Here is a 27,895-nt window from a genome sequence, read left to right on the forward strand (position 1 = left end):
GAGAGTCTTTGTGATTCAGTAGGTTGAGAAAGTTCTTAAAAACAAATATTACATTGTATCAAAGTAAGATGTTGGAAATAATCTCTTAAAAAGATAGTAATCCGTTTTTTTCATATACAATAAAATAAAACACATGTTGCTTTGGCCGAGTGGTTAAGGCGAGTGCCTGCTAAGTACATGGGGTTTCCCCGCGAGAGTTCGAATCTCTCAGGCAACGATAGAAGTAAATTTTTTAATTATTTGAAACAATGCAATTTTCTTTGGTTAATACAAAAACTATTTTGAAATAATGAAATTCCTTTTAAATTTTTAATTGTAGGATATGAACTCTTTAACTAGTAAATGATCTTGTGGTCTTTTTAGCGGCATGAAGTAGCTCTCCGATATAGGAGGTCATGGGATTGAGCCCCATTTGGGAAATATTGATTCTTTGTGATTTAGTAGGTTGAGGAAGTAGTTATAAACAAATATTACATTGAAACAGAGTAATTTGTAGAAAAAAAAAAAACTAAAAAAAAATAATGATTCGTTTCGATTTTTCTACAATAAAAGAACACACAAGTTTTTTTAGCCGAGAGGTTAGGGCGTGTGCCTGCTAAGTACATGTGTTTTCCCAACGAGAGTCCAAATCTCTCAAGCAACGATAAAAGTAAATTTTAAATTATTTGAAAAATGCAATTTTCTTTGTTTAATTCCAAAAAATAAAAAATAAAATCATGTACCTATTTTAAAATATTTAAGTTCGTTTTAAATTTTTATTGAAGCACATTAACTCTTTTACCAGTAAATGATCTTGTGCACTTTTTAGTGGCATGTAGTGGCTCTCCTAAATGGGACGTCATGAGTTTGAGAGTCTTTGTGATTCAGTAGGTTGAGAAAGTACTTAAAAACAAATATTACATTGTATCAAAGTAAGTTGTTGGAAATAATCTCTTAAAAATATAGTAATCCGTTTTTTTCATATACAATAAAATAACACACATGTTCCTTTGGCCAAGTGGTTAAGGAGTGTGCCTGCTAAGTACATGGGGTTTCCCCGCGAGAGTTCGAATCTCTCAAGCAACGATAGAAGTAAATTTTATAATTATTTGAAACAATGCAATTTTCTTTGGTTAATACAAAAACTATTTTGAAATAATGAAATTCGTTTTAAATTTTTAATTGTAGGATATGAACTCTTTAACCAGTAAATGATCTTGTGGTCTTTTTAGCGGCATGAAGTAGCTCTCCGATATAGGAGGTCATGGGATTGAGCCCCATTTGGGAAATATTGATTCTTTGTGATTTAGTAGGTTGAGGAAGTAGTTATAAACAAATATTACATTGAAACAGAGTAATTTGTAGAAAAAAAAAAAACTAAAAAAAATAATAATACGTTTCGATTTTTCTACCATAAAAGAACACACAAGTTTTTTTAGCCGAGTGGTTAGGGCGTGTGCCTGCTAAGTACATGCGTTTTCCCAACGAGAGTCCAAATCTCTCAAGCAACCATAAAAGTAAATTTTAAATTATTTGAAACAATGCAATTTTCTTTGGTTAATTCCAAAAAATAAAAAAATAAAAAAATATTGTAACTATTTTAAAATATTGAAGTTCGGTTTAAACTATTGATTGAAGTACATTAACTCTTTAACCAGTTAATGATCTTGCGGACTTTTTAGTGGCATGAAGTGGCTCTCCTAAATAGGACGTCACGAGTTTGAGAGTCTTTGTGATTCAGTAGGTTGAGAAAGTTCTTAAAAACAAATATTACATTGTATCAAAGTAAGATGTTGGAAAAAATCTCTTAAAAACATAGTAATCCGTTTTTTTTCATATACAATAAAATAGCACACATGTTGCTTTGGCCAAGTGGTTAAGGCGTGTGCCTGCTAAGTACGTGGGGTTTCCCTGCAAGAGTTTGAATCTCTCACGCAATGATAGAAGTAAATTTTTTAATTATTTGAAACAATGCAATTTTCTTTGGTTAATACAAAAACTATTTTGAAATAATTAAATTCCTTTTAAATTTTTAATTGTAGGATATGAACTCTTTAACCAGTAAATGATCTTGTGGTCTTTTTAGCGGCATGAAGTAGCTCTCCGATATAGGAGGTCATGGGATTGAGCCCCATTTGGGAAATATTGATTCTTTGTGATTTAGAAGGTTGAGGAAGTAGTTATAAACAAATATTACATTGAAACAGAGAAATTTGTAGAAAAAAAAAACTAAAAAAAAATATTGATCCGTTTCTATTTTTCTACAATAAAAGAACACACAAGTTTTTTTAGCCGAGTGGTTAGGGCGTGTGCCTGCTAAGTACATGTGTTTTCCCAACGAGAGTCCAAATCTCTCAAGCAACGATAAAAGTAAATTTTAAATTATTTGAAAAATGCAATTTTCTTTGGTTAATTCCAAAAAATAAAAAATAAAATCTTGTACCTATTTTAAAATATTGAAGTTCGTTTTAAATTTTTATTGAAGCACATTAACTCTTTTACCAGTAAATGATCTTGTGCACTTTTTAGTGGCATGTAGTGGCTCTCCTAAATGGGACGTCATGAGTTTGAGAGTCTTTGTGATTCAGTAGGTTGAGAAAGTACTTAAAAACAAATATTACATTGTATCAAAGTAAGTTGTTGGAAATAATCTCTTAAAAAGATAATAATTCGTTTTTTTCATATACAATAAAATAACACACATGTTCCTTTGGCTAAGTGGTTAAGGCGTGTGCCTGCTAAGTACATGGGGTTTCCCTGCGAGAGTTCGAATCTCTCAAGCAACGATAGAAGTAAATTTTATAATTATTTGAAACAATGCAATTTTCTTTGGTTAATACAAACACTATTTTGAAATAATGAAATTCGTTTTAAATTTTTAATTGTAGGATATGAACTCTTTAACCAGTAAATGATCTTGTGGTCTTTTTAGCGGCATGAAGTAGCTCTCCGATATAGGAGGTCATGGGATTGAGCCCCATTTGGGAAATATTGATTCTTTGTGATTTAGTAGGTTGAGGAAGTAGTTATAAACAAATATTACATTGAAACAGAGTAATTTGTAGAAAAAAAAAAACTAAAAAAAATAATGATTCGTTTCGATTTTTCTACAATAAAAGAACACACAAGTTTTTTTAGCCGAGAGGTTAGGGCGTGTGCCTGCTAAGTACATGTGTTTTCCCAACGAGAGTCCAAATCTCTCAAGCAACGATAAAAGTAAATTTTAAATTATTTGAAAAATGCAATTTTCTTTGTTTAATTCCAAAAAATAAAAAATAAAATCATGTACCTATTTTAAAATATTTAAGTTCGTTTTAAATTTTTATTGAAGCACATTAACTCTTTTACCAGTAAATGATCTTGTGCACTTTTTAGTGGCATGTAGTGGCTCTCCTAAATGGGACGTCATGAGTTTGAGAGTCTTTGTGATTCAGTAGGTTGAGAAAGTTCTTAAAAACAAATATTACATTGTATCAAAGTAAGATGTTGGAAAAAATCTCTTAAAAACATAGTAATCCGTTTTTTTTCATATACAATAAAATAGCACACATGTTGCTTTGGCCAAGTGGTTAAGGCGTGTGCCTGCTAAGTACGTGGGGTTTCCCTGCAAGAGTTTGAATCTCTCACGCAATGATAGAAGTAAATTTTTTAATTATTTGAAACAATGCAATTTTCTTTGGTTAATACAAAAACTATTTTGAAATAATTAAATTCCTTTTAAATTTTTAATTGTAGGATATGAACTCTTTAACCAGTAAATGATCTTGTGGTCTTTTTAGCGGCATGAAGTAGCTCTCCGATATAGGAGGTCATGGGATTGAGCCCCATTTGGGAAATATTGATTCTTTGTGATTTAGAAGGTTGAGGAAGTAGTTATAAACAAATATTACATTGAAACAGAGAAATTTGTATTAAAAAAAAACTAAAAAAAAAATATTGATCCGTTTCTAATTTTCTACAATAAAAGAACACACAAGTTTTTTTAGCCGAGTGGTTAGGGCGTGTGCCTGCTAAGTACATGTGTTTTCCCAACGAGAGTCCAAATCTCTCAAGCAACGATAAAAGTAAATTTTAAATTATTTGAAAAATGCAATTTTCTTTGGTTAATTCCAAAAAATAAAAAATAAAATCTTGTACCTATTTTAAAATATTGAAGTTCGTTTTAAATTTTTATTGAAGCACATTAACTCTTTTACCAGTAAATGATCTTGTGCACTTTTTAGTGGCATGTAGTGGCTCTCCTAAATGGGACGTCATGAGTTTGAGAGTCTTTGTGATTCAGTAGGTTGAGAAAGTACTTAAAAACAAATATTACATTGTATCAAAGTAAGTTGTTGGAAATAATCTCTTAAAAAGATAGTAATCCGTTTTTTTCATATACAATAAAATAACACACATGTTCCTTTGGCCAAGTGGTTAAGGCGTGTGCCTGCTAAGTACATGGGGTTTCCCCGCGAGAGTTCGAATCTCTCAAGCAACGATAGAAGTAAATTTTATAATTATTTGAAACAATGCAATTTTCTTTGGTTAATACAAAAACTATTTTGAAATAATGAAATTCGTTTTAAATTTTTAATTGTAGGATATGAACTCTTTAACCAGTAAATGATCTTGTGGTCTTTTTAGCGGCATGAAGTAGCTCTCCGATATAGGAGGTCATGGGATTGAGCCCCATTTGGGAAATATTGATTCTTTGTGATTTAGTAGGTTGAGGAAGTAGTTATAAACAAATATTACATTGAAACAGAGTAATTTGTAGAAAAAAAAAAAACTAAAAAAAAATAATGATACGTTTCGATTTTTCTACCATAAAAGAACACACAAGTTTTTTAAGCCGAGTGGTTAGGGCGTGTGCCTGCTAAGTACATGCGTTTTCCCAACGAGAGTCCAAATCTCTCAAGCAACCATAAAAGTAAATTTTAAATTATTTGAAACAATGCAATTTTCTTTGGTTAATTCCAAAAAATAAAAAAATAAAAAAATATTGTAACTATTTTAAAATATTGAAGTTCGTTTTAAACTATTGATTGAAGTACATTAACTCTTTAACCAGTTAATGATCTTGCGGACTTTTTAGTGGCATGAAGTGGCTCTCCTAAATAGGACGTCACGAGTTTGAGAGTCTTTGTGATTCAGTAGGTTAAGAAAGTTCTTAAAAACAAATATTACATTGTATCAAAGTAAGATGTTGGAAAAAATCTCTTAAAAAGATAGTAATCCGTTTTTTTTCATATATAATAAAAAAGCACACATGTTGCTTTGGCCAAGTGGTTAAGGCGTGTGCCTGTTAAGTACGTGGGGTTTCCCTGCAAGAGTTCGAATCTCTCACGCAATGATAGAAGTAAATTTTTTAATTATTTGAAACAATGCAATTTTCTTTGGTTAATACAAAAACTATTTTGAAATAATTAAATTCCTTTTAAATTTTTAATTGTAGGATATGAACTCTATAACCAGTAAATGATCTTGTGGTCTTTTTAGCGGCATGAAGTAGCTCTCTGATATAGGAGGTCATGGGATTGAGCCCCATTAGGGAAATATTGATTCTTTGTGATTTCGAAGGTTGAGGAAGTAGTTACAAACAAATATTACATTGAAACAGAGAAATTTGTAGAAAAAAAAAACTAAAAAAAAAATAATGATCCGTTTCGATTTTTCTACAATAAAAGAACACACAAGTTTTTTTAGCCGAGCGGTTAGGGCGTGTGCCTGCTAAGTACATGTGTTTTCCCAACGAGAGTCCAAATCTCTCAAGCAACGATAAAAGTAAATTTTAAATTATTTGAAAAATGCAATTTTCTTTGGTTAATTCCAAAAAATAAAAAATAAAATCTTGTACCTATTTTAAAATATTGAAGTTCGTTTGAAATTTTTATTGAAGCACATTAACTCTTTTACCAGTAAATGATCTTGTGCACTTTTTAGTGGCATGTAGTGGCTCTCCTAAATGGGACGTCATGAGTTTGAGAGTCTTTGTGATTCAGTAGGTTGAGAAAGTACTTAAAAACAAATATTACATTGTATCAAAGTAAGTTGTTGGAAATAATCTCTTAAAAAGATAGTAATCCGTTTTTTTCATATACAATAAAATAACACACATGTTCCTTTGGCCAAGTGGTTAAGGCGTGTGCCTGCTAAGTACATGGGGTTTCCCCGCGAGAGTTCGAATCTCTCAAGCAACGATAGAAGTAAATTTTATAATTATTTGAAACAATGCAATTTTCTTTGGTTAATACAAAAACTATTTTGAAATAATGAAATTCGTTTTAAATTTTTAATTGTAGGATATGAACTCTTTAACCAGTAAATGATCTTGTGGTCTTTTTAGCGGCATGAAGTAGCTCTCCGATATAGGAGGTCATGGGATTGAGCCCCATTTGGGAAATATTGATTCTTTGTGATTTAGTAGGTTGAGGAAGTAGTTATAAACAAATATTACATTGAAACAGAGTAATTTGTAGAAAAAAAAAAAACTAAAAAAAAATAATGATTCGATTCGATTTTTCTACAATAAAAGAACACACAAGTTTTTTTAGCCGAGTGGTTAGGGCGTGTGCCTGCTAAGTACATGTGTTTTCCCAACGAGAGTCCAAATCTCTCAAGCAACGATAAAAGTAAATTTTAAATTATTTGAAAAATGCAATTTTCTTTGTTTAATTCCAAAAAATAAAAAATAAAATCTTGTACCTATTTTAAAATATTGAAGTTCGTTTTAAATTTTTATTGAAGCACATTAACTCTTTTACCAGTAAATGATCTTGTGCACTTTTTAGTGGCATGTAGTGGCTCTCCTAAATGGGACGTCATGAGTTTGAGAGTCTTTGTGATTCAGTAGGTTGAGAAAGTACTTAAAAACAAATATTACATTGTATCAAAGTAAGTTGTTGGAAATAATCTCTTAAAAAGATAGTAATCCATTTTTTTCATATACAATAAAATAACACACATGTTCCTTTGGCCAAGTGGTTAAGGCGTGTGCCTGCTAAGTACATGGGGTTTCCCCGCGAGAGTTCGAATCTCTCAAGCAACGATAGAAGTAAATTTTATAATTATTTGAAACAATGCAATTTTCTTTGGTTAATACAAAAACTATTTTGAAATAATGAAATTCGTTTTAAATTTTTAATTGTAGGATATGAACTCTTTAACCAGTAAATGATCTTGTGGTCTTTTTAGCGGCATGAAGTAGCTCTCCGATATAGGAGGTCATGGGATTGAGCCCAATTTGGGAAATATTGATTCTTTGTGATTTAGTAGGTTGAGGAAGTAGTTATAAACAAATATTACATTGAAACAGAGTAATTTGTAGAAAAAAAAAACTAAAAAAAAATAATGATACGTTTCGATTTTTCTACCATAAAAGAACACACAAGTTTTTTTAGCCGAGTGGTTAGGGCGTGTGCCTGCTAAGTACATGCGTTTTCCCAACGAGAGTCCAAATCTCTCAAGCAACCATAAAAGTAAATTTTAAATTATTTGAAACAATGCAATTTTCTTTGGTTAATTCCAAAAAATAAAAAAATAAAAAAATATTGTAACTATTTTAAAATATTGAAGTTCGTTTTAAACTATTGATTGAAGTACATTAACTCTTTAACCAGTTAATGATCTTGCGGACTTTTTAGTGGCATGAAGTGGCTCTCCTAAATAGGACGTCACGAGTTTGAGAGTCTTTGTGATTCAGTAGGTTGAGAAAGTTCTTAAAAACAAATATTACATTGTATCAAAGTAAGATGTTGGAAAAAATCTCTTAAAAAGATAGTAATCCGTTTTTTTTCATATACAATAAAATAGCACACATGTTGCTGTGGCCAAGTGGTTAAGGCGTGTGCCTGCTAAGTACGTGGGGTTTCCCTGCAAGAGTTCAAATCTCTCATGCAATGATAGAAGTAAATTTTTTAATTATTTGAAACAATGCAATTTTCTTTGGTTAATACAAAAACTATTTTGAAATAATTAAATTCCTTTTAAATTTTTAATTGTAGGATATGAACTCTTTAACCAGTAAATGATCTTGTGGTCTTTTTAGCGGCATAAAGTAGCTCTCCGATATAGGAGGTCATGGGATTGAGCCCCATTTGGGAAATATTGATTCTTTGTGATTTAGAAGGTTGAGGAAGTAGTTATAAACAAATATTACATTGAAACAGAGAAATTTGTAGAAAAAAAAAAACTAAAAAAAAAATAATGATCCGTTTCGATTTTTCTACAATAAAAGAACACACAAGTTTTTTTATCCGAGTGGTTAGGGCGTGTGCCTGCTAAGTACATGTGTTTTCCCAACGAGAGTCCAAATCTCTCAAGCAACGATAAAAGTAAATTTTAAATTATTTGAAAAATGCAATTTTCTTTGGTTAATTCCAAAAAATAAAAAATAAAATCTTGTACATATTTTAAAATATTGAAGTTCGTTTTAAATTTTTATTGAAGCACATTAACTCTTTTACCAGTAAATGATCTTGTGCACTTTTTAGTGGCATGTAGTGGCTCTCCTAAATGGGACGTCATGAGTTTGAGAGTCTTTGTGATTCAGTAGGTTGAGAAAGTACTTAAAAACAAATATTACATTGTATCAAAGTATGTTGTTGGAAAAAATCTCTTAAAAAGATAGTAATCCGTTTTTTTCATATACAATAAAATAACACACATGTTCCTTTGGCCAAGTGGTTAAGGCGTGTGCCTGCTAAGTACATGGGGTTTCCCCGCGAGAGTTCGAATCTCTCAAGCAACGATAGAAGTAAATTTTATAATTATTTGAAACAATGCAATTTTCTTTGGTTAATACAAAAACTATTTTGAAATAATGAAATTCGTTTTAAATTTTTAATTGTAGGATATGAACTCTTTAACCAGTAAATGATCTTGTGGTCTTTTTAGCGGCATGAAGTAGCTCTCCGATATAGGAGGTCATGGGATTGAGCCCCATTTGGGAAATATTGATTCTTTATGATTTAGTAGGTTGAGGAAGTAGTTATAAACAAATATTACATTGAAACAGAGTAATTTGTAGAAAAAAAAAACTAAAAAAAAATAATGATCCGTCTTGATTTTTCTACCATAAAAGAACACACAAGTTTTTTTAGCCGAGTGGTTAGGGCGTGTGCCTGCTAAGTACATGCGTTTTCCCAACGAGAGTCCAAATCTCTCAAGCAACCATAAAAGTAAATTTTAAATTATTTGAAACAATGCAATTTTCTTTGGTTAATTCCAAAAAATAAAAAAATAAAAAAATATTGTAACTATTTTAAAATATTGAAGTTCGTTTTAAACTTTTGATTGCCGTACATTAACTCTTTAACCAGTAAATGATCTTGTGGACTTTTTAGAAGTGGCTCTCCTAAATAGGACGTCATGAGTGTGAGAGTCTTTGTGATTCAGTAGTTTGAGAAAGTTCTTAAAAACAAATATTACATTGTATCAAAGTAAGTTGGAAAAAATCTCTTAAAAAGATAGTAATCCGTTTTTTTCATATACAATAAAATAACACACATGTTGGTTTGGCCGAGTGGTTAAGGCGTGTGCCTGCTAAGTACATGGGGTTTCCCCGCGAGAGTTCAAATCTCTCAGGCAACGATATAAGTAAATTTTTTAATTATTTGAAGCAATGCAATTTTCTTTGGTTAATACAAAAACTATTTTGAAATAATGAAATTCATTTTAAATTTTAAATTGTAGGATATGAACTCTTTAACCAGTAAATGATCTTGTGGTCTTTTTAGCGGCATGAAGTAGCTCTCCGATATAGGAGGTCATGGGATTGAGCCCCATTTGGGAAATATTGATTCTTTGTGATTTAGTAGGTTGAGGAAGTAGTTATAAACAAATATTACATTGAAACAGAGTAATTTGTAGAAAAAAAAAACTAAAAAAAAAATAATGATCCGTCTCGATTTTTCTACCATAAAAGAACACACAAGTTTTTTTAGCCGAGTGGTTAGGGCGTGTGCCTGCTAAGTACATGCGTTTTCCCAACGAGAGTCCAAATCTATCAAGTAACAATAAAAGTAAATTTTAAATTATTTGAAACAATGCAATTTTCTTTGGTTAATTCCAAAAAATAAAAAAATAAAAAAATATTGTAACTATTTTAAAATATTGAAGTTCGTTTTAAACTATTGATTGAAGTACATTAACTCTTTAACCAGTTAATGATCTTGCGGACTTTTTAGGGGCATGAAGTGGCTCTCCTAAATAGGACGTCACGAGTTTGAGAGTCTTTGTGATTCAGAAGGTTGAGAAAGTTCTTAAAAACAAATATTACATTGTATCAAAGTAAGATGGTGGAAAAAATCTCTTAAAAAGATAGTAATCCATTTTTTTTCATATACAATAACATAACACACATGTAGCTTTGGCCAAGTGGTTAAGGCGTGTGCCTGCTAAGTACGTGGGGTTTCCCTGCAAGAGTTCGAATCTCTCATGCAATGATAGAAGTAAATTTTTTAATTATTTGAAAAATGCAATTTTCTTTGGTTAATACAAAAACTATTTTGAAATAATTAAATTCCTTTTAAATTTTTAATTGTAGGATATGAACTCTTTAACCAGTAAATGATCTTGTGGTCTTTTTAGCGGCATGAAGTAGCTCTCCGATATAGGAGGTCATGGGATTGAGCCCCATTTGGGAAATATTGATTCTTTGTGATTTAGAAGGTTGAGGAAGTAGTTATAAACAAATATTACATTGAAACAGAGAAATTTGTAGAAAAAAAAAACTAAAAAAAAATAATGATCCGTTTCGATTTTTCTACAATAAAAGAACACACAAGTTTTTTTATCCGAGTGGTTAGGGCGTGTGCCTGCTAAGTACATGCGTTTTCCCAACGAGAGTCCAAATCTCTCAAGCAACGATAAAAGTAAATTTTAAATTATTTGAAAAATGCAATTTTCTTTGGTTAATTCCAAAAAATAAAAAATAAAATCTTGTACCTATTTTAAAATATTGAAGTTCGTTTTAAATTTTTATTGAAGCACATTAACTCTTTTACCAGTAAATGATCTTGTGCACTTTTTAGTGGCATGTAGTGGCTCTCCTAAATGGGACGTCATGAGTTTGAGAGTCTTTGTGATTCAGTAGGTTGAGAAAGTACTTAAAAACAAATATTACATTGTATCAAAGTAAGTTGTTGGAAATAATCTCTTAAAAAGATAGTAATCCGTTTTTTTCATATACAATAAAATAACACACATGTTCCTTTGGCCAAGTGGTTAAGGCGTGTGCCTGCTAAGTACATGGGGTTTCCCCGCGAGAGTTCGAATCTCTCAGGCAACGATAGAAGTAAATTTTTTTAATTATTTGAATCAATGCAATTTTCTTTGGTTAATACAAAAACTATTTTGAAATAATGAAATTCATTTTAAATTTTTAATTGTAGGATATGAACTCTTTAACCAATAAATGATCTTGTGGTCTTTTTAGCGGCATGAAGTAGCTCTCCGATATAGGAGGTCATGGGATTGAGCCCCATTTGGGAAATATTGATTCTTTGTGATTTAGTAGGTTGAGGAAGTAGTTATAAACAAATATTACATTGAAACAGAGTAATTTGTAGAAAAAAAAACAAAAAAAAAAATAATGATCTGTTTCGATTTTTATACAATATAAGAACACACAAGTTTTTTTAGCCGAGTGGTTAGGGCGTGTGCCTGCTAAGTACATGTGTTTTCCCAACGAGAGTCCAAATCTCTCAAGCAACGACAAAACTAAATTTTAAATTATTTGAAAAATGCAATTTTCTTTGGTTAATTCCAAAAAATAAAAAATAAAATCTTGTAACTATTTTAAAATATTGAAGTTCGTTTTAAATTTTTATTGAAGCACATTAACTCTTTTACCAGTAAATGATCTTGTGCACTTTTTAGTGGCATGTAGTGGCTCTCCTAAATGGGACGTCATGAGTTTGAGAGTCTTTGTGATTCAGTAGGTTGAGAAAGTACTTAAAAACAAATATTACATTGTATCAAAGTAAGTTGTTGGAAATAATCTCTTAAAAAGATAGTAATCCGTTTTTTTCATATACAATAAAATAACACACATGTTCCTTTGGCCAAGTGGTTAAGGCGTGTGCCTGCTAAGTACATGGGGTTTCCCCGCGAGAGTTCGAATCTCTCAGGCAACGATAGAAGTAAATTTTTTTAATTATTTGAATCAATGCAATTTTCTTTGGTTAATACAAAAACTATTTTGAAATAATGAAATTCGTTTTAAATTTTTAATTGTAGGATATGAACTCTTTAACCAGTAAATGATCTTGTGGTCTTTTTAGCGGCATGAAGTAGCTCTCCGATATAGGAGGTCATGGGATTGAGCCCCATTTGGGAAATATTGATTCTTTGTGATTTAGTAGGTTGAGGAAGTAGTTATAAACAAATATTACATTGAAACAGAGTAATTTGTAGAAAAAAAAAAACTAAAAAAAAATAATGATTCGTTTCGATTTTTCTACAATAAAAGAACACACAAGTTTTTTTAGTCGAGTGGTTAGGGCGTGTGCCTGCTAAGTACATGTGTTTTCCCAACGAGAGTCCAAATCTCTCAAGCAACGATAAAAGTAAATTTTAAATTATTTGAAAAATGCAATTTTCTTTGGTTAATTCCAAAAAATAAAAAATAAAATCTTGTACCTATTTTAAAATATTGAAGTTCGTTTTAAATTTTTATTGAAGCACATTAACTCTTTTACCAGTAAATGATCTTGTGCACTTTTTAGTGGCATGTAGTGGCTCTCCTAAATGGGACGTCATGAGTTTGAGAGTCTTTGTGATTCAGTAGGTTGAGAAAGTACTTAAAAACAAATATTACATTGTATCAAAGTAAGTTGTTGGAAATAATCTCTTAAAAAGATAGTAATCCGTTTTTTTCATATACAATAAAATAACACACATGTTCCTTTGGCCAAGTGGTTAAGGCGTGTGCCTGCTAAGTACATGGGGTTTCCCCGCGAGAGTTTGAATCTCTCAAGCAACGATAGAAGTAAATTTTATAATTATTTGAAACAATGCAATTTTCTTTGGTTAATACAAAAACTATTTTGAAATAATGAAATTCGTTTTAAATTTTTAATTGTAGGATATGAACTCTTTAACCAGTAAATGATCTTGTGGTCTTTTTAGCGGCATGAAGTAGCTCTCCGATATAGGAGGTCATGGGATTGAGCCCCATTTGGGAAATATTGATTCTTTGTGATTTAGTAGGTTGAGGAAGTAGTTATAAACAAATATTACATTGAAACAGAGTAATTTGTAGAAAAAAAAAAAACTAAAAAAAAATAATGATATGTTTCGATTTTTCTACCATAAAAGAACACACAAGTTTTTTTAGCCGAGTGGTTAGGGCGTGTGCCTGCTAAGTACATGCGTTTTCCCAACGAGAGTCCAAATCTCTCAAGCAACCATAAAAGTAAATTTTAAATTATTTGAAACAATGCAATTTTCTTTGGTTAATTCCAAAAAATAAAAAAATAAAAAAATATTGTAACTATTTTAAAATATTGAAGTTCGTTTTAAACTATTGATTGAAGTACATTAACTCTTTAACCAGTTAATGATCTTGCGGACTTTTTAGTGGCATGTAGTGGCTCTCCTAAATGGGACGTCATGAGTTTGAGAGTCTTTGTGATTCAGTAGGTTGAGAAAGTACTTAAAAACAAATATTACATTGTATCAAAGTAAGTTGTTGGAAAAAATCTCTTAAAAAGATAGTAATCCGTTTTTTTCATATACAATAAAATAACACACATGTTGCTTTGGCCAAGTGGTTAAGGCGTGTGCCTGCTAAGTACATGGGGTTTCCCCGCGAGAGTTCGAATCTCTCAAGCAACGATAGAAGTAAATTTTATAATTATTTGAAACAATGCAATTTTCTTTGGTTAATACAAAAACTATTTTGAAATAATGAAATTCGTTTTAAATTTTTAATTGTAGGATATGAACTCTTTAACCAGTAAATTTTCTTGTGGTCTTTTTAGCGGCATGAAGTAGCTCTCCGATATAGGAGGTCATGGGATTGAGCCCCATTTGGGAAATATTGATTCTTTATGATTTAGTAGGTTGAGGAAGTAGTTATAAACAAATATTACATTGAAACAGAGTAATTTGTAGAAAAAAAAAAACTAAAAAAAAATAATGATCCGTCTTGATTTTTCTACCATAAAAGAACACACAAGTTTTTTTAGCCGAGTGGTTAGGGCGTGTGCCTGCTAAGTACATGCGTTTTCCCAACGAGAGTCCAAATCTCTCAAGCAACCATAAAAGTAAATTTTAAATTATTTGAAACAATGCAATTTTCTTTGGTTAATTCCAAAAAATAAAAAAATATTGTAACTATTTTAAAATATTGAAGTTCGTTTTAAACTTTTGATTGCCGTACATTAACTCTTTAACCAGTAAATGATCTTGTGGACTTTTTAGAAGTGGCTCTCCTAAATAGGACGTCATGAGTGTGAGAGTCTTTGTGATTCAGTAGTTTGAGAAAGTTCTTAAAAACAAATATTACATTGTATCAAAGTAAGTTGTTGGAAAAAATCTCTTAAAAAGATAGAAATCCGTTTTTTTCATATACAATAAAATAACACACATGTTGGTTTGGCCGAGTGGTTAAGGCGTGTGCCTGCTAAGTACATGGGGTTTCCCCGCGAGAGTTCGAATCTCTCAGGCAACGATATAAGTAAATTTTTTAATTATTTGAAGCAATGCAATTTTCTTTGGTTAATACAAAAACTATTTTGAAATAATGAAATTCATTTTAAATTTTAAATTGTAGGATATGAACTCTTTAACCAGTAAATGATCTTGTGGTCTTTTTAGCGGCATGAAGTAGCTCTCCGATATAGGAGGTCATGGTATTGAGCCCCATTTGGGAAATATTGATTCTTTGTGATTTAGTAGGTTGAGGAAGTAGTTATAAACAAATATTACATTGAAACAGAGTAATTTGTAGAAATAAAAAACTAAAAAAAAAATAATGATCCGTCTCGATTTTTCTATCATAAAAGAACACACAAGTTTTTTTAGCCGAGTGGTTAGGGCGTGTGCCTGCTAAGTACATGCGTTTTCCCAACGAGAGTCCAAATCAATCAAGTAACAATAAAAGTAAATTTTAAATTATTTGAAACAATGCAATTTTCTTTGGTTAATTCCAAAAAATAAAAAAATATTGTAACTATTTTAAAATATTGAAGTTCGTTTTAAACTATTGATTGAAGTACATTAACTCTTTAACCAGTTAATGATCTTGCGGACTTTTTAGTGGCATGAAGTGGCTCTCCTAAATAGGACGTCACGAGTTTGAGAGTCTTTGTGATTCAGTAGGTTGAGAAAGTTCTTAAAAACAAATATTACATTGTATCAAAGTAAGATGTTGGAAAAAATCTCTTAAAAAGATAGTAATCCATTTTTTTTCATATACAATAAAATTGCACACATGTTGCTTTGGCCAAGTGGTTAAGGCGTGTGCCTGCTAAGTACTTGGGGTTTCCCTGCAAGAGTTCGAATCTCTCACGCAATGATAGAAGTAAATTTTTTTATTATTTGAACAATGCAATTTTCTTTGGTTAATACAAAAACTATTTTGAAATAATTAAATTCCTTTTAAATTTTTAATTGTAGGATATGAACTCTTTAACCAGTAAATGATCTTGTGGTCTTTTTAGCGGCATGAAGTAGCTCTCCGATATAGGAGGTCATGGGATTGAGCCCCATTTGGGAAATATTGATTCTTTGTGATTTAGAAGGTTGAGGAAGTAGTTATAAACAAATATTACATTGAAACAGAGAAATTTGTAGAAAAAAAAGAACTAAAAAAAAATAATGATCCGTTTCGATTTTTCTACAATAAAAGAACACACAAGTTTTTTTATCCGAGTGGTTAGGGCGTGTGCCTGCTAAGTACATGTGTTTTCCCAACGAGAGTCCAAATCTCTCAAGCAACGATAAAAGTAAATTTTAAATTATTTGAAAAATGCAATTTTCTTTGGTTAATTCCAAAAAATAAAAAATAAAATCTTGTACCTATTTTAAAATATTGAAGTTCGTTTTAAATTTTTATTGAAGCACATTAACTCTTTTACCAGTAAATGATCTTGTGCACTTTTTAGTGGCATGTAGTGGCTCTCCTAAATGGGACGTCATGAGTTTGAGAGTCTTTGTGATTCAGTAGGTTGAGAAAGTACTTAAAAACAAATATTACATTGTATCAAAGTAAGTTGTTGGAAATAATCTCTTAAAAAGATAGTAATCCGTTTTTTTCATATACAATAAAATAACACACATGTTCCTTTGGCCAAGTGGTTAAGGCGTGTGCCTGCTAAGTACATGGGGTTTCCCCGCGAGAGTTCGAATCTCTCAAGCAACGATAGAAGTAAATGTTATAATTATTTGAAACAATGCAATTTTCTTTGGTTAATACAAAAACTATTTTGAAATAATGAAATTCGTTTTAAATTTTTAATTGTAGGATATGAACTCTTTAACCAGTAAATGATCTTGTGGTCTTTTTAGCGGCATGAAGTAGCTCTCCGATATAGGAGGTCATGGGATTGAGCCCCATTTGGGAAATATTGATTCTTTGTGATTTAGTAGGTTGAGGAAGTCGTTATAAACAAATATTACATTGAAACAAAGTAATTTGTAGAAAAAAAAAAACTAAAAACAAATAATGATCCGTCTCGATTTTTCTACCTTAAAAGAACACACAAGTTTTTTTAGCTTAGTGGTTAGGGCGTGTGCCTGCTAAGTACATGCGTTTTCCCAACGAGAGTCCAAATCTCTCAAGCAACGATAAAAGTAAATTTTAAATTATTTGAAACAATGCAATTTTCTTTGGTTAATTTAAAAAAAAAATAAAAAAAATATTGTAACTATTTTAAAATATTTAAGTTCGTTTTAAACTTTTGATTGAAGTACATTAACTCTTTAACCAGTTAATGATCTTGCGGATTTTTTAGTGGCATGAAGTGGCTCTCCTAAATAGGACCTCATGAGTTTGAGAGTCTATGTGATTCAGTAGGTTGAGAAAGTTCTTAAAAACAAATATTACATTGTATCAAAGTAAGTTGTTGGAAAAAATCTCTTAAAAAGATAGAAATCCGTTTTTTTCATATACATTAAAATAACACACAAGTTGCTTTGGCCGAGTGGTTTAGGCGTTTGCCTGCTAAGTACATGGGGTTTCCCCACGAGAGTTTGAATATCTCAAGCAACGATAGAAGTAAATTTTTTAATTATTTGAAATAATGCAATTTTCTTTGGTTAATACAAAAACTATTTTGAAATAATGAAATTCGTTTTAAATTTTTAATTGTAGGATATGAACTCTTTAACCAGTAAATGATCTTGTGGTCTTTTTAGCGACATGAAGTAGCTCTCCGATATAGGAGGTCATGGGATTGAGCCCCATTTGGGAAATATTGATTCTATGTGATTTAGTAGGTTGAGGAAGTAGTTATAAACAAATATTACATTGAAACAGAGTAATTTGTAAAAAAAAAAAAACTAAAAAAAAAATAATGATCCGTTTCGATTTTTCTACAATAAAAGAACACACAAGTTTTTTTAGCCGAGTGGTTAGGGCGTGTGCCTGCTAAGTACATGTGTTTTCCCAACGAGAGTCCAAATCTCTCAAGCAACGATAAAAGTAAATTTTAAATTATTTGAAAAATGCAAATTCTTTGGTTAATTCCAAAAAATAAAAAATAAAATCTTGTAACTATTTTAAGATATTGAAGTTCGTTTTAAACTTTTGATTGAAGTACATTAACTCTTTAACCAGTAAATGATCTTGTGGACTTTTTAGTGGCATGAAGTGGCTCTCCTAAATAGTACGTCATGAGTTTGAGAGTCTTTTTGATTCAGTAGGTTGAGAAAGTTCTTAAAAACAAATATTAAATTCTTTCAAAGTAAGTTGTTGGAAAAAATCTCTTAAAAAGATAGTAATCCGTTTTTTTCATATACAATAAAATAACACACATGTTGCTTTGGCCGAGTGGTTAAGGCGTGTGCCTGCTAAGTACATGGGGTTTCCCCGCGAGAGTTCGAATCTCTCAGGCAACGATAGAAGTAAATTTTTTTAATTATTTGAAACAATGCAATTTTCTTTGGTTAATACAAAAACTATTTTGAAATAATGAAATTCGTTTTAAATTTTTAATTGTAGGATATGAACTCTTTAACCAATAAATGATCTTGTGGTCTTTTTAGCGGCATGAAGTAGCTCTCCGATATAGGAGGTCATGGGATTGAGCCCCATTTGGGAAATATTGATTCTTTGTGATTTAGTAGGTTGGGGAAGTAGTTATAAACAAATATTACATTGAAACAGAGTAATTTGTAGAAAAAAAACTAAAAAAAAAAAATAATGATCCGTTTCGATTTTTCTACAATATAAGAATACACAAGTTTTTTTAGCCGAGTGGTTAGGGCGTGTGCCTGCTAAGTACATGTGTTTTCCCAACGAGAGTCCAAATCTCTCAAGCAACGACAAAAGTAAATTTTAAATTATTTGAAAAATGCAATTTTCTTTGGTTAATTCCAAAAAATAAAAAATAAAATCTTGTAACTATTTTAAAATATTGAAGTTCGTTTTAAATGTTTATTGAAGCACATTAACTCTTTAACCAGTAAATGATCTTGTGCACTTTTTAGTGGCATGTAGTTGCTCTCCTAAATGGGACGTCATGAGTTTGAGAGTCTATGTGATTCAGTAGGTTGAGAAAGTTCTTAAAAACAAATATTACATTGTATCAAAGTAAGTTGTTGGAAATAATCTCTTAAAAATATAGTAATCCGTTTTTTTTCATATACAATAAAATAACACACATCTTGCTTTGGCCGAGTGGCTAAGGCGTGTGCCTGCTAAGTACATGGGGTTTCCCCGCGAGAGTTCGAATCTATAAGGCAACGATAGAAGTAAATTTTTTAATTATTTGAAGCAATGCAATTTTCTTTGGTTAATACAAAAACTATTTTGAAATATTGAAATTCATTTTAAATTTTAAATTGTAGGATATGAACTCTTTAACCAGTAAATGATCTGGTGGTCTTTTTAGCGGCATGAAGTAGCTCTCCGATATAGAATGTCATGGGATTGAGCCCCATTTGGGAAATATTGATTCTTTGTGATTTGAAAAATGCAATTTTCTTTGGTTAATTCCAAAAAATAAAAAATAAAATCTTGTAACTATTTTAAAATATTGAAGTTCGTTTTAAACTTTTTATTGAAATACATTAACTCTTTAACCAGTAAATGATCTTGTGCACTTTTTAGTGGCATGTAGTGGCTCTCCTAAATGGGACGTTATGAGTTTGAAAGTCTTTGTGATTCAGTTGGTTGAGAAAGTACTTAAAAACAAATATTACATTGTATCAAAGTAAGTTGTTGGAAATAATCTATTAAAAAGATAGTAATCCGTTTTTTTCATATACAATAAAATAACACACATGTTGCTTTGGCTGAGTAGTTAAGGCGTGTGCCTACTAAGTACATGGGGTTTCCCCGCGAGAGTTCGAAAATCTCAAGCAACTATAAAAGTAAATTTTTTAATTATTTGAAATAAAGCAATTTTCTTTGGTTAATACAAAAACTATTTTGAAATAATGAAATTCTTGTTAAATTTTTAATTGTAGGATATGAACTCTTTAACCAGTAATTGATCTTGTGGTCTTTTTAGCGGCATGAAGTAGCTCTCCGATATAGGAGGTCATGGGATTGAGCCCCATTTGGGAAATATTGATTCTTTGTGATTTAGTAGGTTGAGGAAGTAGTTATAAACAAATATTACATTGAAACATAGTAATTTGTAAAAAAAAAAAAAAACTAAAAAAAAATAATGATCCGTTTCGATTTTTCTACCATAAAAGAACACACAAGTTTTTTTAGCCGAGTGGTTAGGGCGTGTGCCTGCTAAGTACATGCGTTTTCCCAACGAGAGTCCAAATCTCTCAAGCAAAGATAAAAGTAAATTTTAAATTATTTGAAAAAATGCAATTTTCTTTGGTTAATTCCAAATATATATATATATATATATATATATATATATATATATATATATATATATATATATATATATATATATTGTAACTATTTTAAAATATTGAAGTTCGTTTTAAACTTTTGATTGAAGTACATTAACTCTTTACCCAGTAAATGATCTTGTGGACTTTTTAGTGGCATGAAGTGGCTCTCCTAAATAGGACGTCATGAGTTTGAGAGTCTTTGTGATTCAGTAGGTTGAGAAAGTTCTTAAAAACAAATATTACATTGTATCAAAGTAAGTTGTTGGAAAAAATCTCTTATAAAGATAGTAATCCCTTTTTTCATATACAATAAAATAACACACATGTTGCTTTAGCCGAGTGGTTAGCGCGTGTGCCTGCTAAGTACATGTGTTTTCCCAACGAGAGTCCAAATCTCTCAAGCAACGACAAAAGTAAATTTTAAATTATTTGAAAAATGCAATTTTCTTTGGTTAATTCCAAAAAATAAAAAATAAAATCTTGTAAATATTTTACAATATTGAAGTTTGTTTTAAATTGTTATTGAAGCACATTAACTCTTTAACCAGTAAATGATCTTGTGCACTTTTTAGTGGCATGTAGTGGCTCTCCTAAATGGGACGTCATGAGTTTGAGAGTCTTTGTGATTCAGTAGGTTGAGAAAGTACTTAAAAACAAATAATGCATTGTATCAAAGTAAGTTGTTGGAAATAATCTCTTAAAAAGATAGTAATCCGTTTTTTTTCATATACAATAAAATAGCACACATGTTGCTTTGGCCAAGTGGTTAAGGCGTGTGCCTGCTAAGTACATGTGTTTTCCCAACGAGAGTCCAAATCTCTCAAGCAACGATAAAAGTAAATTTTAAATTATTTGAAAAATGCAATTTTCTTTGGTTAATTCCAAAAAATAAAAAAAATATTGTAACTATTTTAAAATATTGAAGTTCGTTTTAAACTTTTGATTGAAGTACATTAACTCTTTAACCAGTTAATGATCTTGTGGACTTTTTAGTGGCATCAAGTGGCTCTCCTAAATGGGACGTCATGAGTTTGAGAGTCTTTGTGATTCAGTAGGTTGAGAAAGTACTTAAAAACAAATATTACATTGTATCAAAGTAAGTTGTTGGAAAAAATCTCTAAAAAAGATAATAATCCATTTTATTCATATACAATACAAAAACACACATGTTGCTTTGGCCGAGTTGTTAAGGCGTGTGCCTGCTAAGTACCTGTGGTTTCCTCGGGAGAGTTCGAATCTCTCAAGCAACGATAGACGTAAAATTTTTAATTATTTGAAATAATGCAATTTTCTTTGGTTAATACAAATCTATTTTGAAATAATGAAATTCGTTTTAAATTTTTTATTGTAGGATATGAACTCTTTAACCAGAAAATGATCTTGTGGTCTTTTTAGCGGCATGAAGTAGCTCTCCGATATAGGAGGTCATGGGATTGAGCCCCATTTGGGAAATATTGATTCTTTGTGATTTAGTAGGTTGAGGAAGTAGTTATAAACAAATATTACATTTAAACAGAGTAATTTGTAGAAAAAAAAAACTAAAAAAAAAATAATGATCCGTTTCGATTTTTCTACAATAAAAGAACACACAAGTTTTTTTAGCCGAGTGGTTAGGGCGTGTGCCTGCTAATTACATGTGTTTTCCCAACGAGAGTCCAAATCTCTCAAGCAACGACAAAAGTAAATTTTAAATTATTTGAAAAATGCAATTTTGTTTGGTTAATTCCAAAAAATAAAAAATAAAATCTTGTAACTATTTTAAAATATTGAAGTTCGTTTTAAACTTTTTATTGAAATACATTAACTCTTTAAGCAGTAAATGATCTTGTGCACTTTTTAGTGGCATGTAGTGGCTCTCCTAAATGGGACTTCATGTGTTTGAGAGTCTTTGTGATTCAGTAGGTTGAGAAAGTACTTAAAAACAAATATTACATTGTATCAAAGTAAGTTGTTGGAAAAAATCTCTTAAAAAGATAGTAATCCGTTTTTTTCATATACAATAAAATAACACACATGTTGCTTTGGCCGAGTGGTTAAGGCGTGTGCCTGCTAAGTACATGGGGTTTCCCCGTGAGAGTTCAAATCTCTCAGGCAATGATAGAAGTAAAATTTTTAATTATTTGAAACAATGCAATTTTCTTTGGTTAATACAAATCTATTTTGAAATAATGAAATTCGTTTTAAATTTTTAATTGTAGGATATGAACTCTTTAACCAGTAAATGATCTTGTGGTCTTTTTAGCGGCATGAAGTAGCTCTCCGATATAGGAGGTCATGGGATTGAGCCCCATTTGGGAAATATTGATTCTTTGTGATTTAGTAGGTTGAGGAAGTAGTTATAAACAAATATTACATTTAAACAGAGTAATTTGTAGAATAAAAAAAGTAAAAAAAAAATAATGATCCGTTTCGATTTTTCTACAATAAAAGAACACACAAGTTTTTTTAGCCGAGTGGTTAGGGCGTGTGCCTGCTAAGTACATGTGTTTTCCCAACGAGAGTCCAAATCTCTCAAGCAACGACAAAAGTAAATTTTAAATTATTTGAAAAATGCAATTTTCTTTGGTTAATTCCAAAAAATAAAAAATAAAATCTTGTAACTATTTTAACATATTGAAGTTCGTTTTAAATTTTTATTGAAGCACATTAACTCTTTAACCAGTAAATGATCTTGTGCACTTTTTAGTGGCATGTAGTGGCTCTCCTAAATGGGACGTCATGAGTTTGAGAGTCTTTGTGATTCAGTAGGTTGAGAAAGTACATAAAAACAAATATTACATTGTATCAAAGTAAGTTATTGGAAATAATCTCTTAAAAAGATAGTAATCCGTTTTTTTCATATACAATAAAATAACACACATGTTTCTTTGGTCGAGTGGTTAAGGCGTGTGCCTGCTAAGTACATGGGGTTTCCCCGTGAGAGTTCGAATCTCTCAGGCAACGATAGAAGTAAACTTTTTAATTATTTGAAGCAATGCAATTTTCTTTGGTTAATACAAAAACTATTTTGAAATAATGAAATTCATTTTAAATGTTAAATTGTAGGATATGAACTCTTTAACCAGTAAATGATCTTGTGGTCTTTTTAGCGGCATGAAGTAGCTCTCCGATATAGGAGGTCATGGGACTGAGCCCCATTTGGGAAATATTGATTATTTGTGATTTGAAAAATGCAATTTTCTTTGGTTAATTCCAAAAAAATAAAAAATAAAATCTTGTAACTATTTTAAAATATTGAAGTTCGTTTTAAATTTTTATTGAAGCACATTAACTCTTTAACCAGTAAATGATCTTGTGCACTTTTTAGTGGCATGTAGTGGCTCTCCTAAATGGGACGTCATGAGTTTGAGAGTCTTTGTGATTCAGTAGGTTGAGAAAGTACATAAAAACAAATATTACATTGTATCAAAGTAAGTTGTTGGAAATAATCTCTTAAAAAGATAGTAATCCGTTTTTTTCATATACAATAAAATAACACACATGTTTCTTTGGTTGAGTGGTTAAGGCGTGTGCCTGCTAAGTACATGGGGTTTCCCCGCGAGAGTTCGAATCTATCAGGCAACGATAGAAGTAAATTTTTTAATTATTTGAAGCAATGCAATTTTCTTTGGTTAATACAAAAACTATTTTGAAATATTGAAATTCATTTTAAATTTTAAATTGTAGGATATGAACTCTTTAACCAGTAAATGATCTTGTGGTCTTTTTAGCGGCATGAAGTAGCTCTCCGATATAGAATGTCATGGGATTGAGCCCCATTTGGGAAATATTGATTCTTTGTGATTTGAAAAATGCAATTTTCTTTGGTTAATTCCAAAAAATAAAAAATAATATCTTGTAACTATTTTAAAATATTGAAGTTCGTTTTAAACTTTTTATTGAAATACATTAACTCTTTAACCAGTAAATGATCTTGTGCACTTTTTAGTGGCATGTAGTGGCTCTCCTAAATGGGACGTTATGAGTTTGAGAGTCTTTGTGATTCAGTTGGTTGAGAAAGTACTTAAAAACAAATATTACATTGTATCAAAGTAAGTTGTTGGAAATAATCTCTTAAAAAGATAGTAATCCGTTTTTTTCATATACAATAAAATAACACACATGTTGCTTTGGCTGAGTAGTTAAGGCGTGTGCCTACTAAGTACATGGGGTTTCCCCGCGAGAGTTCGAAAATCTCATGCAACGATAAAAGTAAATTTTTTAATTATTTGAAATAAAGCAATTTTCTTTGGTTAATACAAAAACTATTTTGAAATAATGAAATTCTTGTTAAATTTTTAATTGTAGGATATGAACTCTTTAACCAGTAAATGATCTTGTGGTATTTTTAGCGGCATGAAGTAGCTCTCCGATATAGGAGGTCGTGGGATTGAGCCCCATTTGGGAAATATTGATTATTTGTGATTTGAAAAATGCAATTTTGTTTGGTTAATTCCAAAAAATAAAAAATAAAATCTTGTAACTAATTTAAAATATTGAAGTTCGTTTTAAACTTTTTATTGAAATACATTAACTCTTTAACCAGTAAATGATCTTGTGCACTTTTTAGTGGCATGTTGTGGCTTTCCTAAATGGGATGTCATGTGTTTGAGAGTCTTTGTGATTCAGTAGGTTGAGAAAGTACTTAAAAACAAATATTACATTGTATTAAAGTAAGTTGTTGGAAATAATCTCTTAAAAAGATAGTAATCCGTTTTTTTCATATACAATAAAATAACACACATGTTGCTTTGGCCGAGTGGTTAAGGCGTGTGCCTGCTAAGTACATGGGGTTTCCCCGCGAGAGTTTGAATCTCTCAGGCAACGATAGAAGTAAACTTTTTAATTATTTGAAGCAATGCAATTTTCTTTGGTTAATACAAAAACTATTTTGAAATAATGAAATTCATTTTAAATTTTAAATTGTCGGATATGAACTCTTTAACCAGTAAATGATCTTGTGGTATTTTTAGCGGCATGAAGTAGCTCTCCGATATAGTAGGTCATGGGATTGAGCCCCATTTGGGTAATATTGATTATTTGTGATTTGAAAAATGCAATTTTGTTTGGTTAATTCCAAAAAATAAAAAATAAAATATTGTAACTATTTTAAAATATTGAAGTTCGTTTTAAACTTTTTATTGAAATACATTAACTCTTTAAGCAGTAAATGATCTTGTGCACTTTTTAGTGGCATGTAGTGGCTCTCCTAAATGGGACTTCATGTGTTTGAGAGTCTTTGTGATTCAGTAGGTTGAGAAAGTACTTAAAAACAAATATTACATTGTATCAAAGTAAGTTGTTGGAAAAAATCTCTTAAAAAGATAGTAATCCGTTTTTTTCATATACAATAAAATAACACACATGTTGCTTTGGCCGAGTGGTTAAGGCGTGTGCCTGCTAAGTACATGGGATTTCCCCGTGAGAGTTCAAATCTCTCAGGCAATGATAGAAGTAAAATTTTTAATTGTTTGAAACAATGCAATTTTCTTTGGTTAGTACAAATCTATTTTGAAATAATGAAATTCGTTTTAAATTTTTAATTGTAGGATATGAACTCTTTAACCAGTAAATGATCTTGTGGTCTTTTTAGCGGCATGAAGTAGCTCTCCGATATAGGAGGTCATGGGATTGAGCCCCATTTGGGAAATATTGATTCTTTGTGATTTAGTAGGTTGAGGAAGTAGTTATAAACAAATATTACATTTAAACAGAGTAATTTGTAGAAAAAAAAAACTAAAAAAAAATAATGATCCGTTACGATTTTTCTACAATAAAAGAACGCACAAGTTTTTTTAGTCGAGTGGTTAGGGCGTGTGCCTGCTAAGTACATGTGTTTTCCCAACGAGAGTCCAAATCTCTCAAGCAACGACAAAAGTAAATTTTAAATTATTTGAAAAATGCAATTTTCTTTGGTTAATTCCAAAAAATAAAAAATAAAATCTTGTAACTATTTTAAAATATTGAAGTTCGTTTTAAATTTTTATTGAAGCACATTAACTCTTTAACCAGTAAATGATCTTGTGCACTTTTTAGTGGCATGTAGTGGCTCTCCTAAATGGGACGTCATGAGTTTGAGAGTCTTTGTGATTCAGTAGGTTGAGAAAGTACTTAAAAACAAATATTACATTGTATCAAAGTAAGTTGTTGGAAATAATCTCTTAAAAAGATAGTAATCAGTTTTTTTCATATAAAATAAAATAACACACATGTTGCTTTGGCCGAATGGTTAAGGCGTGTGCTTGCTAAGTACATGGGGTTTCCCCGCGAGAGTTCGAATCTCTCAGGCAACGATAGAAGTGAACTTTTTAATTATTTGAAGCAATGCAATTTTCTTTGGTTAATACAAAAACTATTTTGAAATAATGAAATTCATTTTAAATGTTAAATTGTAGGATATGAACTCTTTAACCAGTAAATGATCTTGTGGTCTTTTTAGCGGCATGAAGTAGCTCTCCGATATAGGAGGTCATGGGATTGAGCCCCATTTGGGAAATATTGATTATTTGTGATTTGAAAAATGCAATTTTGTTTGGTTAATTCCAAAAAATAAAAAATAAAATCTTGTAACTATTTTAAAATATTGAAGTTCGTTTTAAACTTTTTATTTAAATACATTAACTCTTTAACCAGTAAATGATCTTGTGCACTCTTTAGTGGCATGTAGTGGCTCTCCTAAATGGGACGTCATGAGTTTGAGAGTCTTTGTGATTCAGTAGGTTAAGAAAGTACTTAAAAACAAATATTACATTGTATCAAAGTAAGTTGTTGGAAAAAATCTCTTAAAAAGACAGTAATCCGTTTTTTTCATATACAATAAAGTAACACACATGTTACTTTGGCTGAGTGGTTAAGGCGTGTGACTGCTAAGTACATGGGGTTTCCCCGTGAGAGTTCAAATCTCTCAGGCAACTATAGAAGTAAAATTTTTAATTATTTGAAACAATGCAATTTTCTTTGGTTAATACAAATCTATTTTGAAATAATGAAATTCGTTTTAAATTTTTAATTGTAGGATATGAACTCTTGAACCAGTAAATGATCTTGTGGTCTTTTTAGCGGCATGAAGTAGCTCTCCGATATAGGAGGTCATTGGATTGAGCGCCATTTGGGAAATATTGATTCTTTGTGATTTAGTAGGTTGAGGAAGTAGTTATAAACAAATATTACATTGAAACAGAGTAATTTGTAGAAAAAAAAAACTAAAAAATAATAATGATCCGTTTCGATTTTTCTACAATAAAAGAACACACAAGTTTTTTTAGCCGAGTGGTTAGGGCGTTTGCCTGCTAAGTACATGTGTTTTCCCAACGAGAGTCCAAATCTCTCAAGCAACGACAAAAGTAAATTTTAAATTATTTCAAAAATGCAATTTTCTTTGGTTAATTCCAAAAAATAAAAAATAAAATCTTGTAACTATTTTAAAATATTAAAGTTCGTTTTAAATTTTTATTGAAATACATTAACTCTTTAACCAGTAAATGATCTTGTGCACTTTTTAGTGGCATGTAGTGGCTTTCCTAAATGGGATGTCATGTGTTTGAGAGTCTTTGTGATTCAGTAGGTTGAGAAAGTACTTAAAAACAAATATTACATTGTATCAAAGTAAGTTGTTGGAAATAATCTCTTAAAAAGATAATAATCCGTTTTTTTCATATACAATAAAATAACACACATGTTGCTTTGGCCGAGTGGTTAAGGCGTGTGCCTGCTAAGTACATGGGGTTTCCCCGCGAGAGTTCGAATCTCTCAGGCAACGATAGAAGTAAACTTTTTAATTATTTGAAGCAATGCAATTTTCTTTGGTTAATACAAAAACTATTTTGAAATAATGAAATTCATTTTAAATTTTAAATTGTAGGATATGAACTCTTTAACCAGTAAATGATCTTGTGGTATTTTTAGCGGCATGAAGTAGCTCTCCGAT

The 27,895-nt window shown here is 30.6% G+C and overlaps 26 non-coding genes across 26 annotated transcripts; all 26 read left to right on the forward strand.

The window, feature by feature from the left end:
* Nucleotides 1-135: 135 nt before the first annotated feature.
* TRNAS-GCU lies at nt 136-217 on the forward strand. Its single transcript has one exon. It is a non-coding gene; the product is annotated as a tRNA-Ser (tRNA).
* A 766-nt stretch (nt 218-983) lies between these two features.
* Nucleotides 984-1,065, forward strand: TRNAS-GCU. Its single transcript has one exon. It is a non-coding gene; the product is annotated as a tRNA-Ser (tRNA).
* A 1,618-nt stretch (nt 1,066-2,683) lies between these two features.
* Nucleotides 2,684-2,765, forward strand: TRNAS-GCU. The gene has a single exon. It is a non-coding gene; the product is annotated as a tRNA-Ser (tRNA).
* Nucleotides 2,766-4,377: 1,612 nt separating this feature from the next.
* Nucleotides 4,378-4,459, forward strand: TRNAS-GCU. The gene has a single exon. It is a non-coding gene; the product is annotated as a tRNA-Ser (tRNA).
* Nucleotides 4,460-5,232: 773 nt separating this feature from the next.
* On the forward strand, nt 5,233-5,314 carry TRNAN-GUU. Its single transcript has one exon. It is a non-coding gene; the product is annotated as a tRNA-Asn (tRNA).
* Nucleotides 5,315-6,079: 765 nt separating this feature from the next.
* TRNAS-GCU lies at nt 6,080-6,161 on the forward strand. Its single transcript has one exon. It is a non-coding gene; the product is annotated as a tRNA-Ser (tRNA).
* Nucleotides 6,162-6,927: 766 nt separating this feature from the next.
* Nucleotides 6,928-7,009, forward strand: TRNAS-GCU. The gene has a single exon. It is a non-coding gene; the product is annotated as a tRNA-Ser (tRNA).
* Nucleotides 7,010-8,628: 1,619 nt separating this feature from the next.
* Nucleotides 8,629-8,710, forward strand: TRNAS-GCU. The gene has a single exon. It is a non-coding gene; the product is annotated as a tRNA-Ser (tRNA).
* Nucleotides 8,711-9,470: 760 nt separating this feature from the next.
* Nucleotides 9,471-9,552, forward strand: TRNAS-GCU. The gene has a single exon. It is a non-coding gene; the product is annotated as a tRNA-Ser (tRNA).
* Nucleotides 9,553-11,169: 1,617 nt separating this feature from the next.
* On the forward strand, nt 11,170-11,251 carry TRNAS-GCU. The gene has a single exon. It is a non-coding gene; the product is annotated as a tRNA-Ser (tRNA).
* A 765-nt stretch (nt 11,252-12,016) lies between these two features.
* TRNAS-GCU lies at nt 12,017-12,098 on the forward strand. Its single transcript has one exon. It is a non-coding gene; the product is annotated as a tRNA-Ser (tRNA).
* Nucleotides 12,099-12,864: 766 nt separating this feature from the next.
* Nucleotides 12,865-12,946, forward strand: TRNAS-GCU. Its single transcript has one exon. It is a non-coding gene; the product is annotated as a tRNA-Ser (tRNA).
* Nucleotides 12,947-13,718: 772 nt separating this feature from the next.
* Nucleotides 13,719-13,800, forward strand: TRNAS-GCU. Its single transcript has one exon. It is a non-coding gene; the product is annotated as a tRNA-Ser (tRNA).
* Nucleotides 13,801-14,556: 756 nt separating this feature from the next.
* On the forward strand, nt 14,557-14,638 carry TRNAS-GCU. The gene has a single exon. It is a non-coding gene; the product is annotated as a tRNA-Ser (tRNA).
* Nucleotides 14,639-16,248: 1,610 nt separating this feature from the next.
* On the forward strand, nt 16,249-16,330 carry TRNAS-GCU. Its single transcript has one exon. It is a non-coding gene; the product is annotated as a tRNA-Ser (tRNA).
* A 1,615-nt stretch (nt 16,331-17,945) lies between these two features.
* Nucleotides 17,946-18,027, forward strand: TRNAS-GCU. Its single transcript has one exon. It is a non-coding gene; the product is annotated as a tRNA-Ser (tRNA).
* A 2,710-nt stretch (nt 18,028-20,737) lies between these two features.
* On the forward strand, nt 20,738-20,819 carry TRNAS-GCU. The gene has a single exon. It is a non-coding gene; the product is annotated as a tRNA-Ser (tRNA).
* A 338-nt stretch (nt 20,820-21,157) lies between these two features.
* TRNAS-GCU lies at nt 21,158-21,239 on the forward strand. Its single transcript has one exon. It is a non-coding gene; the product is annotated as a tRNA-Ser (tRNA).
* A 765-nt stretch (nt 21,240-22,004) lies between these two features.
* Nucleotides 22,005-22,086, forward strand: TRNAS-GCU. Its single transcript has one exon. It is a non-coding gene; the product is annotated as a tRNA-Ser (tRNA).
* A 764-nt stretch (nt 22,087-22,850) lies between these two features.
* TRNAS-GCU lies at nt 22,851-22,932 on the forward strand. The gene has a single exon. It is a non-coding gene; the product is annotated as a tRNA-Ser (tRNA).
* Nucleotides 22,933-23,471: 539 nt separating this feature from the next.
* On the forward strand, nt 23,472-23,553 carry TRNAS-GCU. Its single transcript has one exon. It is a non-coding gene; the product is annotated as a tRNA-Ser (tRNA).
* A 1,160-nt stretch (nt 23,554-24,713) lies between these two features.
* Nucleotides 24,714-24,795, forward strand: TRNAS-GCU. Its single transcript has one exon. It is a non-coding gene; the product is annotated as a tRNA-Ser (tRNA).
* Nucleotides 24,796-25,334: 539 nt separating this feature from the next.
* On the forward strand, nt 25,335-25,416 carry TRNAS-GCU. The gene has a single exon. It is a non-coding gene; the product is annotated as a tRNA-Ser (tRNA).
* A 763-nt stretch (nt 25,417-26,179) lies between these two features.
* On the forward strand, nt 26,180-26,261 carry TRNAS-GCU. Its single transcript has one exon. It is a non-coding gene; the product is annotated as a tRNA-Ser (tRNA).
* A 539-nt stretch (nt 26,262-26,800) lies between these two features.
* On the forward strand, nt 26,801-26,882 carry TRNAS-GCU. The gene has a single exon. It is a non-coding gene; the product is annotated as a tRNA-Ser (tRNA).
* Nucleotides 26,883-27,645: 763 nt separating this feature from the next.
* On the forward strand, nt 27,646-27,727 carry TRNAS-GCU. The gene has a single exon. It is a non-coding gene; the product is annotated as a tRNA-Ser (tRNA).
* Nucleotides 27,728-27,895: the final 168 nt, after the last annotated feature.

The sequence above is a fragment of the Ipomoea nil genome, unplaced genomic scaffold, assembly GCF_001879475.1.
Source record: "Ipomoea nil cultivar Tokyo-kokei standard unplaced genomic scaffold, Asagao_1.1 scaffold1525, whole genome shotgun sequence".
Taxonomy (NCBI): Eukaryota; Viridiplantae; Streptophyta; class Magnoliopsida; order Solanales; family Convolvulaceae; genus Ipomoea; species Ipomoea nil.